Source organism: Phyllobates terribilis, unplaced genomic scaffold (assembly GCF_046119375.1).
Source record: "Phyllobates terribilis strain yellow unplaced genomic scaffold, ASM4611937v1 Scaffold_57__1_contigs__length_8443340, whole genome shotgun sequence".
Taxonomy (NCBI): Eukaryota; Metazoa; Chordata; class Amphibia; order Anura; family Dendrobatidae; genus Phyllobates; species Phyllobates terribilis.
This window is the reverse complement of record NW_027362817.1, coordinates 1,420,849-1,436,808: the sequence shown is the minus strand read 5'-3', so window position 1 is coordinate 1,436,808 and position 15,960 is coordinate 1,420,849.

Sequence of the window (15,960 nt, the reverse complement as noted above, 5' to 3'; positions counted from 1 at the left end):
TGAATATACAAACAGTAATTTCTCCGCATTGCAAGGTGCAATTCTGACATTTTTTACTTTTTCCTGCTCCTCTTAGCATGATAAAGAAGATTCAAAGAGAGTGAGATGCCAGCTCCTTTCATTCAGTCAGTAGCTTCAAACATTTCTGGATGTTTTTTAATGGCAAAAATCAATGAATAATGTGAATGCACAAACAGTAATTTCTCCGCACTGCAAGGTGCAAATCTGAAATTTTTTGCTTTTTCCTGCTCCTCTTAGCATGATAAAGAAGATTCAAAGAGAGTAAGATGCCAGCTCCTTTCATTCAGTCAGTAGCTTCAAACATTTCTGGACGTTTTTCAATGGCAAAAATCAATGAATAATGTGAATGCACAAACAGTAATTTCTCCGCATTGCAAGGTGCAATTCTGAAATTTTTTGCTTTTTCCTGCTCTTCTTAGCATGATAAAGAAGATTCAAAGAGAGTGAGATGCCAACTCCTTTCATTCAGTCAGTAGCTTCAAACATTTCTGGTATATGAATAACATGATGTTTTTCAATGGCAAAAATCAATGAATAATGTGAATGCACAAACAGTAATTTCTCCGCATTGCAAGTTGCAATTCTGAAATTTTTTGCTTTTTCCTGCTCCTCTTAGCATGATAAAGATTATTCAAAGAGAATGAGATGCCAGCTCCTTTCATTCAGTCAGTAGCTTCAAACATTTCTGATATATGTATAACATGATGGTTTTCAATGGCAAAAATCAATGAATAATTTGAATGCACAAACAGTAATTTCTCCGCATTGCAAGGTGCAATTCTGAAATTTTTAGCTTTTTCCTGCTCCTCTTAGCATGATAAAGAAGATTCAAAGAGAGTGAGATGCCAGCTCCTTTCATTCAGTCAGTAGCTTCAAACATTTCTGGTATATGAATAACATGATGTTTTTCAATGGCAAAAATCAATGAATAATGTGAATGCACAAACAGTAATTTCTCCGCATTGCAAGGTGCAATTCTGAAATTTTTTGCTTTTTCCTGCTCCTCTTAGCATGATAAAGAAGATTCAAAGAGAGTGAGATGCCAGCTCCTTTCATTCAGTCAGTAGCTTCAAACATTTCTGGTATATGAATAACATGATGGTTTTCAATGGCAAAAATTAATGAATAATGTCAATATACAAACAGTAATTTCTCCGCATTGCAAGGTGCAATTTTGAAATTTTTTGCTTTTTCCTGCTCCTCTTAGCATGATAAAGAAGATTCAAAGAGAGTGAGATGCCAGCTCTTTTCATTCAGTCAGTAGCTTCAAACATTTCTGGATGTTTTTTAATGGCAAAAATCAATGAATAATGTGAATGCACAAACAGTAATTTCTCCGCACTGCAAGGTGCAATTCTGAAATTTTTTGCTTTTTCCTGCTCCTCTTAGCATGATAAAGAAGATTCAAAGAGAGTAAGATGCCAGCTCCTTTCATTCAGTCAGTAGCTTCAAACATTTCTGGACGTTTTTCAATGGCAAAAATCAATGAACAATGTGAATGCACAAATAGTAATTTCTCCGAACTGCAAGTTGCAATTCTGAAATTTTTTGCTTTTTCCTGCTCCTCTTAGCATGATAAAGAAAATTCAAAGAGAGTGAGATGCCAGCTCTTTTCATTCAGTCAGTAGCTTCAAACATTTCTGGATGTTTTTCAATGGCAAAAATCAATGAATAATGTGAATGCACAAAGAATAATTTCTCCGCATTGCAGGGTGCAATTCTGAAATTTTTTGCTTTTTCCTGCTCATCTTAGCATGATAAAGAAGATTCAAAGAGAGTGAGATGCTAGCTCCTTTCATTCAGTCAGTAGCTTCAAACATTTCTGGACGTTTTTCAATGGCAAAAATCAATGAATAATGTGAATGCACAAACAGTAATTTCTCCGCATTGCAAGGTGCAATTCTGAAATTTTTTGCTTTTTCCTGCTCCTCTTAGCATGATAAAGAAGATTCAAAGAGAGTGAGATGCCAGATCCTTTCATTCAGTCAGTAGCTTCAAACATTTCTGGTATATGAATAACATGATGTTTTTCAATGGCAAAAATCAATGAATAATGTGAATGCACGAACAGTAATTTCTCCGCATTGCAAGGTGCAATTCTGAAATTTTTTGCTTTTTCCTGCTCCTCTTAGCATGATAAAGAAGATTCAAAGAGAGTGAGATGCCAGCTCTTTTCATTCAGTCAGTAGCTTCAAACATTTCTGGACGTTTTTTAATGGCAAAAATCAATGAATAATGTGAATACACAAACAGTTTTTTCTCCGCACTGCAAGGTGCAATTCTGAAATTTTTTGCATTTTCCTGCTCCTCTTAGCATGATAAAGAAGATTCAAAGAGAGTAAGATGCCAGCTCCTTTCATTCAGTCAGTAGCTTCAAACATTTCTTGACGTTTTTCAATGGCAAAAATCATTGAATAATGTGAATGCACAAACAGTAATTTCTCCGCATTGCAAGGTGCAATTCTGAAATATTTTGCTTTTTCCTGCTCCTCTTAGCATGATAAAGAAGATTCAAAGAGAGTGAGATGCCAGCTCCTTTCATTCAGTCAGTAGCTTCAAACATTTCTGGTATATGAATAACATGATGGTTTTCAATGGCAAAAATCAGTGAATAATGTGAATGCACAAACAGTAATTTCTCCGCATTGCAAGGTGCAATTCTGAAATATTTTGCTTTTTCCTGTTCCTCTTAGCATGATAAAGAAGATTCAAAGAGAGTGAGATGCCAGCTCCTTTCATTCAGTCAGTAGCTTCAAATATTTCTGGTATATGAATAACATGATGTTTTTCAATGGCAAAAATCAGTGAATAATGTGAATGCACAAACAGTAATTTCTCCGCATTGCAAGGTGCAATTCTGCAATTTTTTGCTTTTTCCTGCTCCTCTTAGCATGATAAAGAAGATTCAAAGAGAGCGAGATGCCAGCTCCTTTCATTCAGTCAGTAGCTTCAAACATTTCTGGACGTTTTTCAATGGCAAAAATCAATGAATAATGTGAATGCACAAACAGTAATTTCTCCGCATTGCAAGGTGCAATTCTGAAATTTTTTGCTTTTTCCTGCTCCTCTTAGCATGATAAAGAAGATTCAAAGAGAGTGAGATGCCAGATCCTTTCATTCAGTCAGTAGCTTCAAACATTTCTGGTATATGAATAACATGATGTTTTTCAATGGCAAAAATCAATGAATAATGTGAATGCACAAACAGTAATTTCTCCGCATTGCAAGGTGCAATTCTGAAATTTTTTGCTTTTTCCTGCTCCTCTTAGCATGATAAAGAAGATTCAAAGAGAGTGAGATGCCAGCTCCTTTCATTCAGTCAGTAGCTTCAAACATTTCTGGTATATGAATAACATGATGGTTTTCAATGGCAAAAATCAATGAATAATGTCAATATAAAAACAGTAATTTCCCGCATTGCAAGGTGCAATTCTGAAATTTTTTGCTTTTTCTTGCTCCTTTTAGCATGATAAAGAAAATTCAAAGAGAGTGAGATGCCTGCTCTTTTCATTCAGTCAGTAGCTTCAAACATTTCTGGACGTTTTTCAATGGCAAAAATCAATGAATAATGTCAATATACAAACAGTAATTTCTCCGCATTGCAAGGTGCAATTCTGAAATTTTTTGCTTTTTCCTGCTCCTCTTAGCATGATAAAGAAGATTCAAAGAGAGTGAGATGCCAGCTCCTTTCATTCAGTCAGTAGCTTCAAACATTTCTGGCCTTTTTCAATGGCAAAAATCAATGAATAATGTGAATGCACAAACAGTAATTTCTCCGCATTGCAAGGTGCAATTCTGAAATTTTTTGCTTTTTCCTGCTCCGCTTAGCATGAGAAAGAAGATTCAAAGAGAGAGACATGCAAGCTCCTTTCATTCAGTCAGTATCTTCAAACATTTCAGGTATATGAATAACATGATGGTTTTCAATTTTCAAAAATCAATGAATAATGTCAATATACAAACAGTAATTTCTCCGCATTGCAAGGTGCAATTCTGAAATTTTTTGCTTTTTCCTGCTCCTCTTAGAATGATAAAGAAGATTCAAAAAGAGTGAGATGCCAGCTCCTTTCATTCAGTCAGTAGCTTCAAACATTTCTGGACGTTTTTCAATGGCAAAAATCAATGAATATTGTAAATGCACAAACAGTAATTTCTCCGCTTTGCAAGGAGCAATTCTGAAATTTTTTGCTTTTTCCTGCTCCTCTTAGCATCGTAAAGAAGACTCAAAGAGAGTGAGATGCCAGATCTTTTCATTCAGTCAGTAGCTTCAAACATTTCTGGACGTTTTTCAATGGCAAAAATCAATGAATAATGTGAATGTACAAACATTGATTTCTCCGCATTGCAATGTGCAATTCTGAAATTTTTTGCTTTCTCCTGCTCCTCTTAGCATGATAAAGAAGATTCAAGGAGAGTGAGATGCCAGCTCTTTTCATTCAGTCAGTAGCTTCAAACTTTTCTGGACGTTTTTCAATGGCAAAAATAAGTGAATAATGTGAATGCACAAACATTGATTTCTCCGCATTGCAATGTGCAATTCTGAAATTTTTTGCTTTTTCCTGCTCGTCTTAGCATGATAAAGAAGATTCAAATAGAGTGAGATGCCAGCTCTTTTCATTCAGTCAGTAGCTTCAAACATTTCTGGATGTTTTTCAATGGCAAAAATCAATGAATAATGTGAATGCACAAACATTGATTTCTCCGCATTGCAATGTGCAATTCTGAAATTTTTTGCTTTTTCTTGCTCCTTTTAGCATGATAAAGAAGATTCAAAGAGAGTGAGATGCCAGCTCTTTTCATTCAGTCAGTAGCTTCAAACATTTCTTTACGTTTTTCAATGGCAAAAATCAATGAATAATGTGAATGCGCAAACATTGATTTCTCCTCATTGCAATGTGCAATTCTGACATTTTTTGCTTTTTCCTGCTCCTCTTAGCATGATAAAGAAGATTCAAAGACAGTGAGATGCCAGCTCTTTTCATTCAGTCAGTAGCTTCAAACATTTCTGTACGTTTTTCAATGGCAAAAATCAATGAATAATGTGAATGCACAAACATTGATTTCTCCTCATTGCAATGTGCAATTCTGAAATTTTTTGCTTTTTCCTGCTCCTCTTAGCATGATAAAGAAGATTCAAAGAGAGTGAGATGCCAGCTCTTTTCATTCAGTCAGTAGCTTCAAACATTTCTGGTATATGAATAACATGATGTTTTTCAATGGCAAAAATCAATGAATAATGTCAATATACAAACAGTAATTTCTCCGCATTGCAAGGTGCAATTCTGAAATTTTTTGCTTTTTCCTGCTCCTCTTAGCATGATAAAGAAGATTCAAAGAGAGTGAGATGCCAGCTCCTTTCATTCAGTCAGTAGCTTCAAACATTTCTGGCCTTTTTTCAATGGCAAAAATCAATGAATAATGTGAATGCACAAAAAGTAATTTCTCCGCATTGCAAGGTGCAATTCAGAAATTTTTTGCTTTTTCCTGCTCCTCTTAGCATGATAAAGAAGATTCAAAGAGAGTGAGATGCCAGCTCCTTTCATTCAGTCAGTAGCTTCAAACATTTCTGGTATATGAATAACATGATGTTTTTCAATGGCAAAAATCAATGAATAATGTGAATGCACAAACAGTAATTTCTCCACATTTCAAGGTGCAATTCTGAAATTTTTTGCTTTTTCCTGTTCCTCTAAGCATGATAAAGAAGATTCAAAGAGATTGAGATGCCAGCTCCTTTCATTCAGTCAGTAGCTTCAAACATTTCTGGTATATGAATAACATGATGGTTTTCAATGGCAAAAATCAATGAATAATGTCAATATACAAACATTAATTTCTCCGCATTGCAAGGTGCAATTCTGAAATTTTTTGCTTTTTCCTGCTCCTTTAACATGTAAAGAAGATTCAAAGAGAGTGAGATGCCAGCTCTTTTCATTCAGTCAGTAGCTTCAAACATTTCTGGACGTTTTTCAATGGCAAAAATCAATGAATAATGTGAATGCACAAACATTGATTTCTCCTCATTGCAATGTGCAATTCTGAAATTTTTTGCTTTTTCCTGATCCTCTTAGCATGATAAAGAAGATTCAAAGAGAGTGAGATGCCAGCTCTTTTCATTCAGTCAGTAGCTTCAAACATTTCTGGACGTTTTTCAATGGCAAAAATAAATGAATAATGTGAATGCACAAACATTGATTTCTCCGCATTGCAATGTGCAATTCTGAAATTTTTTGCTTTTTCCTGCTTCTATTAGCATGATAAAGAAGATTCAAAGAGAGTGAGATGCCAGCTCCTTTCATTCAGTAGCTTCAAACATTTCTGGTATATGAATAACATGATGTTTTTCAATGGCATAAATCAATGAATAATGTCAATATACAAACAGTAATTTCTCCGCATTGCAAGGTGCAATTCTGAAATTTTTTCCTTTTTCCTGCTCCTCTTAGCATGATAAAGAAGATTCAAAGAGAGTGAGATGCCAGCTCCTTTCATTCAGTCAGTAGCTTCAAACATTTCTGGTATATGAATAACATGATGTTTTTCAATGGCAAAAATCAATGAATAATGTGAATGCACAAACAGTAATTTCTCCGCATTGCAAGGTGCAATTCTGAAATTTTTAGCTTTTTCCTGCTCCTCTTAGCATGATAAAGAAGATACAAAGAGAGTGAGATGCCAGCTCCTTTCATTCAGTCAGTAGCTTCAAACATTTCTGGACGTTTTTCAATGGCAAAAATCAATGAATAATGTGAATGCACAAACTGTAATTTCTCCGCATTGCAAGGTGCAATTCTGAAATTTTTTGCTTTTCCCTGCTCCTCTTAGCATGATAAAGAAGATTCAAAGAGAGTGAGATGCCAGCTCCTTTCATTCAGTCAGTAGCTTCAAACATTTCTGGTATATGAATAACATGATGGTTTTCAATATCAAAAATCAATTTATAATGTCAATATACAAACAGTAATTTCTCCGCATTGCAAGGTGCAATTCTGAAATTTTTTGCTTTTTCCTGCTCCTCTTAGCACGATAAAGAAGATTCAAAGAGAGTGAGATGCCAGCTCTTTTCATTCAGTCAGTAGCTTCAAACATTTCTGGACGTTTTTCAATGGCAAAAATCAATGAATAATGTGAATGCACAAACATTGATTTCTCCTCATTGCAATGTGCAATTCTGAAATTTTTTGCTTTTTCCTGCTCCTCTTAGCATGATAAAGAAGATTCAAAGAGAGTGAGATGCCAGCTCTTTTCATTCAGTCAGTAGCTTCAAACATTTCTGGACGTTTTTCAATGGCAAAAATCAATGAATAATGTGAATGCACAACCATTGATTTCTCCTCATTGCAATGTGCAATTCTGAAATTTTTTGCTTTTTCCTGCTCCTCTTAGCATGATAAAGAAGATTCAAAGAGAGTGAGATGCCAGCTCCTTTCATTCAGTCAGTAGCTTCAAATATTTCTGGTATATGAATAACATGATGTTTATCAATGGCAAAAATCAATGAATAATGTCAATATACAAACAGTAATTTCTCCGAATTGCAAGGTGCAATTCTGAAATTTTTTGCTTTTTCCTGCTCCTCTTAGCATGATAAAGAAGATTCAAAGAGAGTGAGATGCCAGCTCTTTTCATTCAGTCAGTAGCTTCAAACATTTCTGGACGTTTTTCAATGGCAAAAATCATTGAATAATGTGAATGCACAAACATTGATTTCTCCTCATTGCAATGTGCAATTCTGAAATTTATTGCTTTTTCCTGCTTCTCTTAGCATGATAAAGAAGATTCAAAGAGAGTGAGATGCCAGCTCTTTTCATTCAGACAGTAGCTTCAAACATTTCTGGACGTTTTTCAATGGCAAAAATCAATGAATAATGTGAATGCACAAACATTGATTTCTCTGCATTGCAATGTGCAATTCTGAAATTTTTTGCTTTTTCCTGCTTCTCTTAGCATGATAAAGAAGATTCAAAGAGAGTGAGATGCCAGCTCCTTTCATTCAGTCAGTAGCTTCAAACATTTCTGGTATATGAATAACATGATATTTTTCAATGGCAAAAATCAATGAATAATGTCAATATACAAACAGTAATTTCTCCGCATTGCAAGGTGCAATTCTGAAATTTTTTGCTTTTTCCTGCTCCTCTTAGCATGATAAAGAAGATTCAAAGAGAGTGAGATGCCAGCTCTTTTCATTCAGTCAGTAGCTTCAAACATTTCTGGACGTTTTTCAATGGCAAAAATCAATGAATAATGTGAATGCACAAACAGTAATTTCTCCGCATTGCAAGGTGCAATTCTGAAATTTTTTGCTTTTTCCTGCTCCTCTTAGCATGATAATGAAGATTCAAAGAGAGTGAGATGCCAGCTCCTTTCATTCAGTCAGTAGCTTCAAACATTTCTGGCCTTTTTTCAATGGCAAAAATCAATGAATAATGTGAATGCACAAACAGTAATTTCTCCGCATTGCAAGGTGCAATTCTGAAATTTTTTGCTTTTTCCTGCTCCTCTTAGCATGATAAAGAAGATTCAAAGAGAGTGAGATGCCAGCTCCTTTCATTCAGTCAGTAGCTTCAAACATTTCTGGACGTTTTTCAATGGCAGAAATCAATGAATAATGTGAATTCACAAACTGTAATTTCTCCGCATTGCAATGTGCAATTCTGAAATTTTTTGCTTTTCCCTGCTCCTCTTAGCATGATAATGAAGATTCAAAGAGAGTGAGATGCCAGCTCCTTTCATTCAGTCAGTAGCTTCAAACATTTCTGGTATATGAATAACATGATGGTTTTCAATGGAAAAAAATCAATGAATAATGTGAATGCACAAACAGTAATTTCTCCGCTTTGCAAGGTGCAATTCTGAAATTTTTTGCTTTTTCCTGCTCCTCTTAGCATGATAAAGAAGATTCAAAGAGAGTGAGATGCCAGCTCTTTTCATTCAGTCAGTAGCTTCAAACATTTCTTGACGTTTTTCAATGGCAAAAATCAATGAATAATGTGAATGCACAAACATTGATTTCTCCTCATTGCAATGTGCAATTCTGAATTTTTTTGCTTTTTCCTGCTCCTCTTAGCATGATAAAGAAGATTCAAAGAGAATGAGATGCCAGCTCCTTTCATTCAGTCAGTAGCTTCAAATATTTCTGGTATATGAATAACATGATGTTTTTCAATGGCAAAAATCAATGAATAATGTCAATATACAAACAGTAATTTCTCCGCATTGCAAGGTGCAATTCTGAAATTTTTTGCTTTTTCCTGCTCCTCTTAGCATGATAAAGAAGATTCAAAGAGAGTGAGATGCCAGCTCTTTTCATTCAGTCAGTAGCTTCAAACATTTCTGGACGTTTTTCAATGGCAAAAATCAATGAATAATGTGAATGCACAAACATTGATTTCTGCGCATTGCAATGTGCAATTCTGAAATTTTTTGCTTTTTCCTGCTTCTCTTAGCATGATAAAGAAGATTCAAAGAGAGTGAGATGCCAGCTCCTTTCATTCAGTCAGTAGCTTCAAACATTTCTGGTATATGAATAACATGATGTTTTTCAATGGCAAAAATCAATGAATAATGTCAATATACAAACAGTAATTTCTCCGCATTGCAAGGTGCAATTCTGAAATTTTTTGCTTTTTCCTGCTCCTCTTAGCATGATAAAGAAGATTCAAAGAGAGTGAGATGCCAGCTCTTTTCATTCAGTCAGTAGCTTCAAACATTTCTGGACGTTTTTCAATGGCAAAAATCAATGAATAATGTGAATGCACAAACATTGATTTCTCCTCATTGCAATGTGCAATTCTGAATTTTTTTGCTTTTTCCTGATCCTCTTAGCATGATAAAGAAGATTCAAAGAGAGTGAGATGCCAGCTCTTTTCATTCAGTCAGTAGCTTCAAACATTTCTGGCCGTTTTTCAATGGCAAAAATCAATGAATAATGTGAATGCACAAACATTGATTTCTCCGCATTGCAATGTGCAATTCTGAAATTTTTTGCTTTTTCCTGCTTCTCTTAGCATGATAAAGAAGATTCAAAGAGAGTGAGATGCCAGCTCCTTTCATTCAGTCAGTAGCTTCAAACATTTCTGGTATATGAATAACATGATGGTTTTCAATATCAAAAATCAATTTATAATGTCAATATACAAACAGTAATTTCTCCGCATTGCAAGGTGCAATTCTGAAATTTTTTGCTTTTTCCTGCTCCTCTTAGCATGATAAAGAAGATTCAAAGAGAGTGAGATGCCAGCTCTTTTCATTCAGTCAGTAGCTTCAAACATTTCTGGACGTTTTTCAATGGCAAAAATCAATGAATAATGTGAATGCACAAACATTGATTTCTCCTCATTGCAATGTGCAATTCTGAAATTTTTTGCTTTTTCCTGCTCCTCTTAGCATGATAAAGAAGATTCAAAGAGAGTGAGATGCCAGCTCTTTTCATTCAGTCAGTAGCTTCAAACATTTCTGGACGTTTTTCAATGGCAAAAATCAATGAATAATGTGAATGCACAACCATTGATTTCTCCTCATTGCAATGTGCAATTCTGAAATTTTTTGCTTTTTCCTGCTCCTCTTAGCATGATAAAGAAGATTCAAAGAGAGTGAGATGCCAGCTCCTTTCATTCAGTCAGTAGCTTCAAATATTTCTGGTATATGAATAACATGATGTTTATCAATGGCAAAAATCAATGAATAATGTCAATATACAAACAGTAATTTCTCCGCATTGCAAGGTGCAATTCTGAAATTTTTTGCTTTTTCCTGCTCCTCTTAGCATGATAAAGAAGATTCAAAGAGAGTGAGATGCCAGCTCTTTTCATTCAGTCAGTAGCTTCAAACATTTCTGGACGTTTTTCAATGGCAAAAATCAATGAATAATATGAATGCACAAACATTGATTTCTCTGCATTGCAATGTGCAATTCTGAAATTTTTTGCTTTTTCCTGCTTCTCTTAGCATGATAAAGAAGATTCAAAGAGAGTGAGATGCCAGCTCCTTTCATTCAGTCAGTAGCTTCAAACATTTCTGGTATATGAATAACATGATATTTTTCAATGGCAAAAATCAATGAATAATGTCAATATACAAACAGTAATTTCTCCGCATTGCAAGGTGCAATTCTGAAATTTTTTGCTTTTTCCTGCTCCACTTAGCATGATAAAGAAGATTCAAAGAGAGTGAGATGCCAGCTCTTTTCATTCAGTCAGTAGCTTCAAACATTTCTGGACGTTTTTCAATGGCAAAAATCAATGAATAATGTGAATGCACAAACATTGATTTCTCCTCATTGCAATGTGCATTTCTGAAATTTTTTGCTTTTTCCTGCTTCTCTTAGCATGATAAAGAAGATTCAAAGAGAGTGAGATGCCAGCTCTTTTCATTCAGTCAGTAGCTTCAAACATTTCTGGACGTTTTTCAATGGCAAAAATCAATGAATAATGTGAATGCACAAACAGTAATTTCTCCGCATTGCAAGGTGCAATTCTGAAATTTTTTGCTTTTTCCTGCTCCTCTTAGCATGATAAAGAAGATTCAAAGAGAGTGAGATGCCAGCTCCTTTCATTCAGTCAGTAGCTTCAAACATTTCTGGCCTTTTTTCAATGGCAAAAATCAATGAATAATGTGAATGCACAAACAGTAATTTCTCCGCATTGCAAGGTGCAATTCTGAAATTTTTTGCTTTTTCCTGCTCCTCTTAGCATGATAAAGAAGATTCAAAGAGAATGAGATGCCAGCTCCTTTCATTCAGTCAGTAGCTTCAAACATTTCTGGTATATGAATAACATGATGGTTTTCAATGGAAAAAATCAATGAATAATGTGAATGCACAAACAGTAATTTCTCCGCTTTGCAAGGTGCAATTCTGAAATTTTTTGCTTTTTCCTGCTCCTCTTAGCATGATAAAGAAGATTCAAAGAGAGTGAGATGCCAGCTCTTTTCATTCAGTCAGTAGCTTCAAACATTTCTGGACGTTTTTCAATGGCAAAAATCAATGAATAATGTGAATGCACAAACATTGATTTCTCCGCATTGCAATGTGCAATTCTGAAATTTTTTGCTTTTTCCTGCTTCTCTTAGCATGATAAAGAAGATTCAAAGAGAGTGAGATGCCAGCTCCTTTCATTCAGTCAGTAGCTTCAAACATTTCTGGTATATGAATAACATGATGTTTTTCAATGGCAAAAATCAATGAATAATGTCAATATACAAACAGTAATTTCTCCGCATTGCAAGGTGCAATTCTGAAATTTTTTGCTTTTTCCTGCTCCTCTTAGCATGATAAAGAAGATTCAAAGAGAGTGAGATGCCAGCTCTTTTCATTCAGTCAGTAGCTTCAAACATTTCTGGACGTTTTTCAATGGCAAAAATCAATGAATAATGTGAATGCACAAACATTGATTTCTCCTCATTGCAATGTGCAATTCTGAATTTTTTTGCTTTTTCCTGATCCTCTTAGCATGATAAAGAAGATTCAAAGAGAGTGAGATGCCAGCTCTTTTCATTCAGTCAGTAGCTTCAAACATTTCTGGCCGTTTTTCAATGGCAAAAATCAATGAATAATGTGAATGCACAAACATTGATTTCTCCGCATTGCAATGTGCAATTCTGAAATTTTTTGCTTTTTCCTGCTTCTCTTAGCATGATAAAGAAGATTCAAAGAGAGTGAGATGCCAGCTCCTTTCATTCAGTCAGTAGCTTCAAACATTTCTGGTATATGAATAACATGATGTTTTTCAATGGCATAAATCAATGAATAATGTCAATATACAAACAGTAATTTCTCCGCATTGCAAGGTGCAATTCTGAAATTTTTTCCTTTTTCCTGCTCCTCTTAGCATGATAAAGAAGATTCAAAGAGAGTGAGATGCCAGCTCCTTTCATTCTGTCAGTAGCTTCAAACATTTCTGGTATATGAATAACATGATGTTTTTCAATGGCAAAAATCAATGAATAATGTGAATGCACAAACAGTAATTTCTCCGCATTGCAAGGTGCAATTCTGAATTTTTTTGCTTTTTCCTGCTCCTCTTAGCATGATAAAGAAGATTCAAAGAGAGTGAGATGCCAGCTCCTTTCATTCAGTCAGTAGCTTCAAACATTTCTGGTATATGAATAACATGATGGTTTTCAATATCAAAAATCAATTTATAATGTCAATATACAAACAGTAATTTCTCCGCATTGCAAGGTGCAATTCTGAAATTTTTTGCTTTTTCCTGCTCCTCTTAGCATGATAAAGAAGATTGAAAGAGAGTGAGATGCCAGCTCTTTTCATTCAGTCAGTAGCTTCAAACATTTCTGGACGTTTTTCAATGGCAAAAATCAATGAATAATGTGAATGCACAAACATTGATTTCTCCTCATTGCAATGTGCAATTCTGAAATTTTTTGCTTTTTCCTGCTCCTCTTAGCATGATAAAGAAGATTCAAAGAGAGTGAGATGCCAGCTCTTTTCATTCAGTCAGTAGCTTCAAACATTTCTGGACGTTTTTCAATGGCAAAAATCAATGAATAATGTGAATGCACAACCATTGATTTCTCCTCATTGCAATGTGCAATTCTGAAATTTTTTGCTTTTTCCTGCTCCTCTTAGCATGATAAAGAAGATTCAAAGAGAGTGAGATGCCAGCTCCTTTCATTCAGTCAGTAGCTTCAAATATTTCTGGTATATGAATAACATGATGTTTATCAATGGCAAAAATCAATGAATAATGTCAATATACAAACAGTAATTTCTCCGCATTGCAAGGTGCAATTCTGAAATTTTTTGCTTTTTCCTGCTCCTCTTAGCATGATAAAGAAGATTCAAAGAGAGTGAGATGCCAGCTCTTTTCATTCAGTCAGTAGCTTCAAACATTTCTGGACGTTTTTCAATGGCAAAAATCAATGAATAATGTGAATGCACAAACATTGATTTCTCCTCATTGCAATGTGCAATTCTGAAATTTTTTGCTTTTTCCTGCTTCTCTTAGCATGATAAAGAAGATTCAAAGAGAGTGAGATGCCAGCTCTTTTCATTCAGACAGTAGCTTCAAACATTTCTGGACATTTTTCAATGGCAAAAATCAATGAATAATGTGAATGCACAAACATTGATTTCTCTGCATTGCAATGTGCAATTCTGAAATTTTTTGCTTTTTCCTGCTTCTCTTAGCATGATAAAGAAGATTCAAAGAGAGTGAGATGCCAGCTCCTTTCATTCAGTCAGTAGCTTCAAACATTTCTGGTATATGAATAACATGATATTTTTCAATGGCAAAAATCAATGAATAATGTCAATATACAAACAGTAATTTCTCCGCATTGCAAGGTGCAATTCTGAAATTTTTTGCTTTTTCCTGCTCCTCTTAGCATGATAAAGAAGATTCAAAGAGAGTGAGATGCCAGCTCTTTTCATTCAGTCAGTAGCTTCAAACACTTCTGGACGTTTTTCAATGGCAAAAATCAATGAATAATGTGAATGCACAAACATTGATTTCTCCTCATTGCAATGTGCATTTCTGAAATTTTTTGCTTTTTCCTGCTCCTCTTAGCATGATAAAGAAGATTCAAAGAGAGTGAGATGCCAGCTCTTTTCATTCAGTCAGTAGCTTCAAACATTTCTGGACGTTTTTCAATGGCAAAAATCAATGAATAATGTGAATGCACAAACATTGATTTCTCCTCATTGCAATGTGCAATTCTGAAATTTTTTGCTTTTTCCTGCTCCTCTTAGCATGATAAAGAAGATTCAAAGAGAGTGAGATGCCAGCTCTTTTCATTCAGTCAGTAGCTTCAAACATTTCTGGACGTTTTTCAATGGCAAAAATCAATGAATAATGTGAATGCACAACCATTGATTTCTCCTCATTGCAATGTGCAATTCTGAAATTTTTTGCTTTTTCCTGCTCCTCTTAGCATGATAAAGAAGATTCAAAGAGAGTGAGATGCCAGCTCCTTTCATTCAGTCAGTAGCTTCAAATATTTCTGGTATATGAATAACATGATGTTTATCAATGGCAAAAATCAATGAATAATGTCAATATACAAACAGTAATTTCTCCGCATTGCAAGGTGCAATTCTGAAATTTTTTGCTTTTTCCTGCTCCTCTTAGCATGATAAAGAAGATTCAAAGAGAGTGAGATGCCAGCTCTTTTCATTCAGTCAGTAGCTTCAAACATTTCTGGACGTTTTTCAATGGCAAAAATCAATGAATAATGTGAATGCACAAACATTGATTTCTCCTCATTGCAATGTGCAATTCTGAAATTTTTTGCTTTTTCCTGCTTCTCTTAGCATGATAAAGAAGATTCAAAGAGAGTGAGATGCCAGCTCTTTTCATTCAGACAGTAGCTTCAAACATTTCTGGACATTTTTCAATGGCAAAAATCAATGAATAATGTGAATGCACAAACATTGATTTCTCTGCATTGCAATGTGCAATTCTGAAATTTTTTGCTTTTTCCTGCTTCTCTTAGCATGATAAAGAAGATTCAAAGAGAGTGAGATGCCAGCTCCTTTCATTCAGTCAGTAGCTTCAAACATTTCTGGTATATGAATAACATGATATTTTTCAATGGCAAAAATCAATGAATAATGTCAATATACAAACAGTAATTTCTCCGCATTGCAAGGTGCAATTCTGAAATTTTTTGCTTTTTCCTGCTCCTCTTAGCATGATAAAGAAGATTCAAAGAGAGTGAGATGCCAGCTCTTTTCATTCAGTCAGTAGCTTCAAACACTTCTGGACGTTTTTCAATGGCAAAAATCAATGAATAATGTGAATGCACAAACATTGATTTCTCCTCATTGCAATGTGCATTTCTGAAATTTTTTGCTTTTTCCTGCTCCTCTTAGCATGATAAAGAAGATTCAAAGAGAGTGAGATGCCAGCTCTTTTCATTCAGTCAGTAGCTTCAAACATTTCTGGACGTTTTTCAATGGCAAAAATCAATGAATAATGT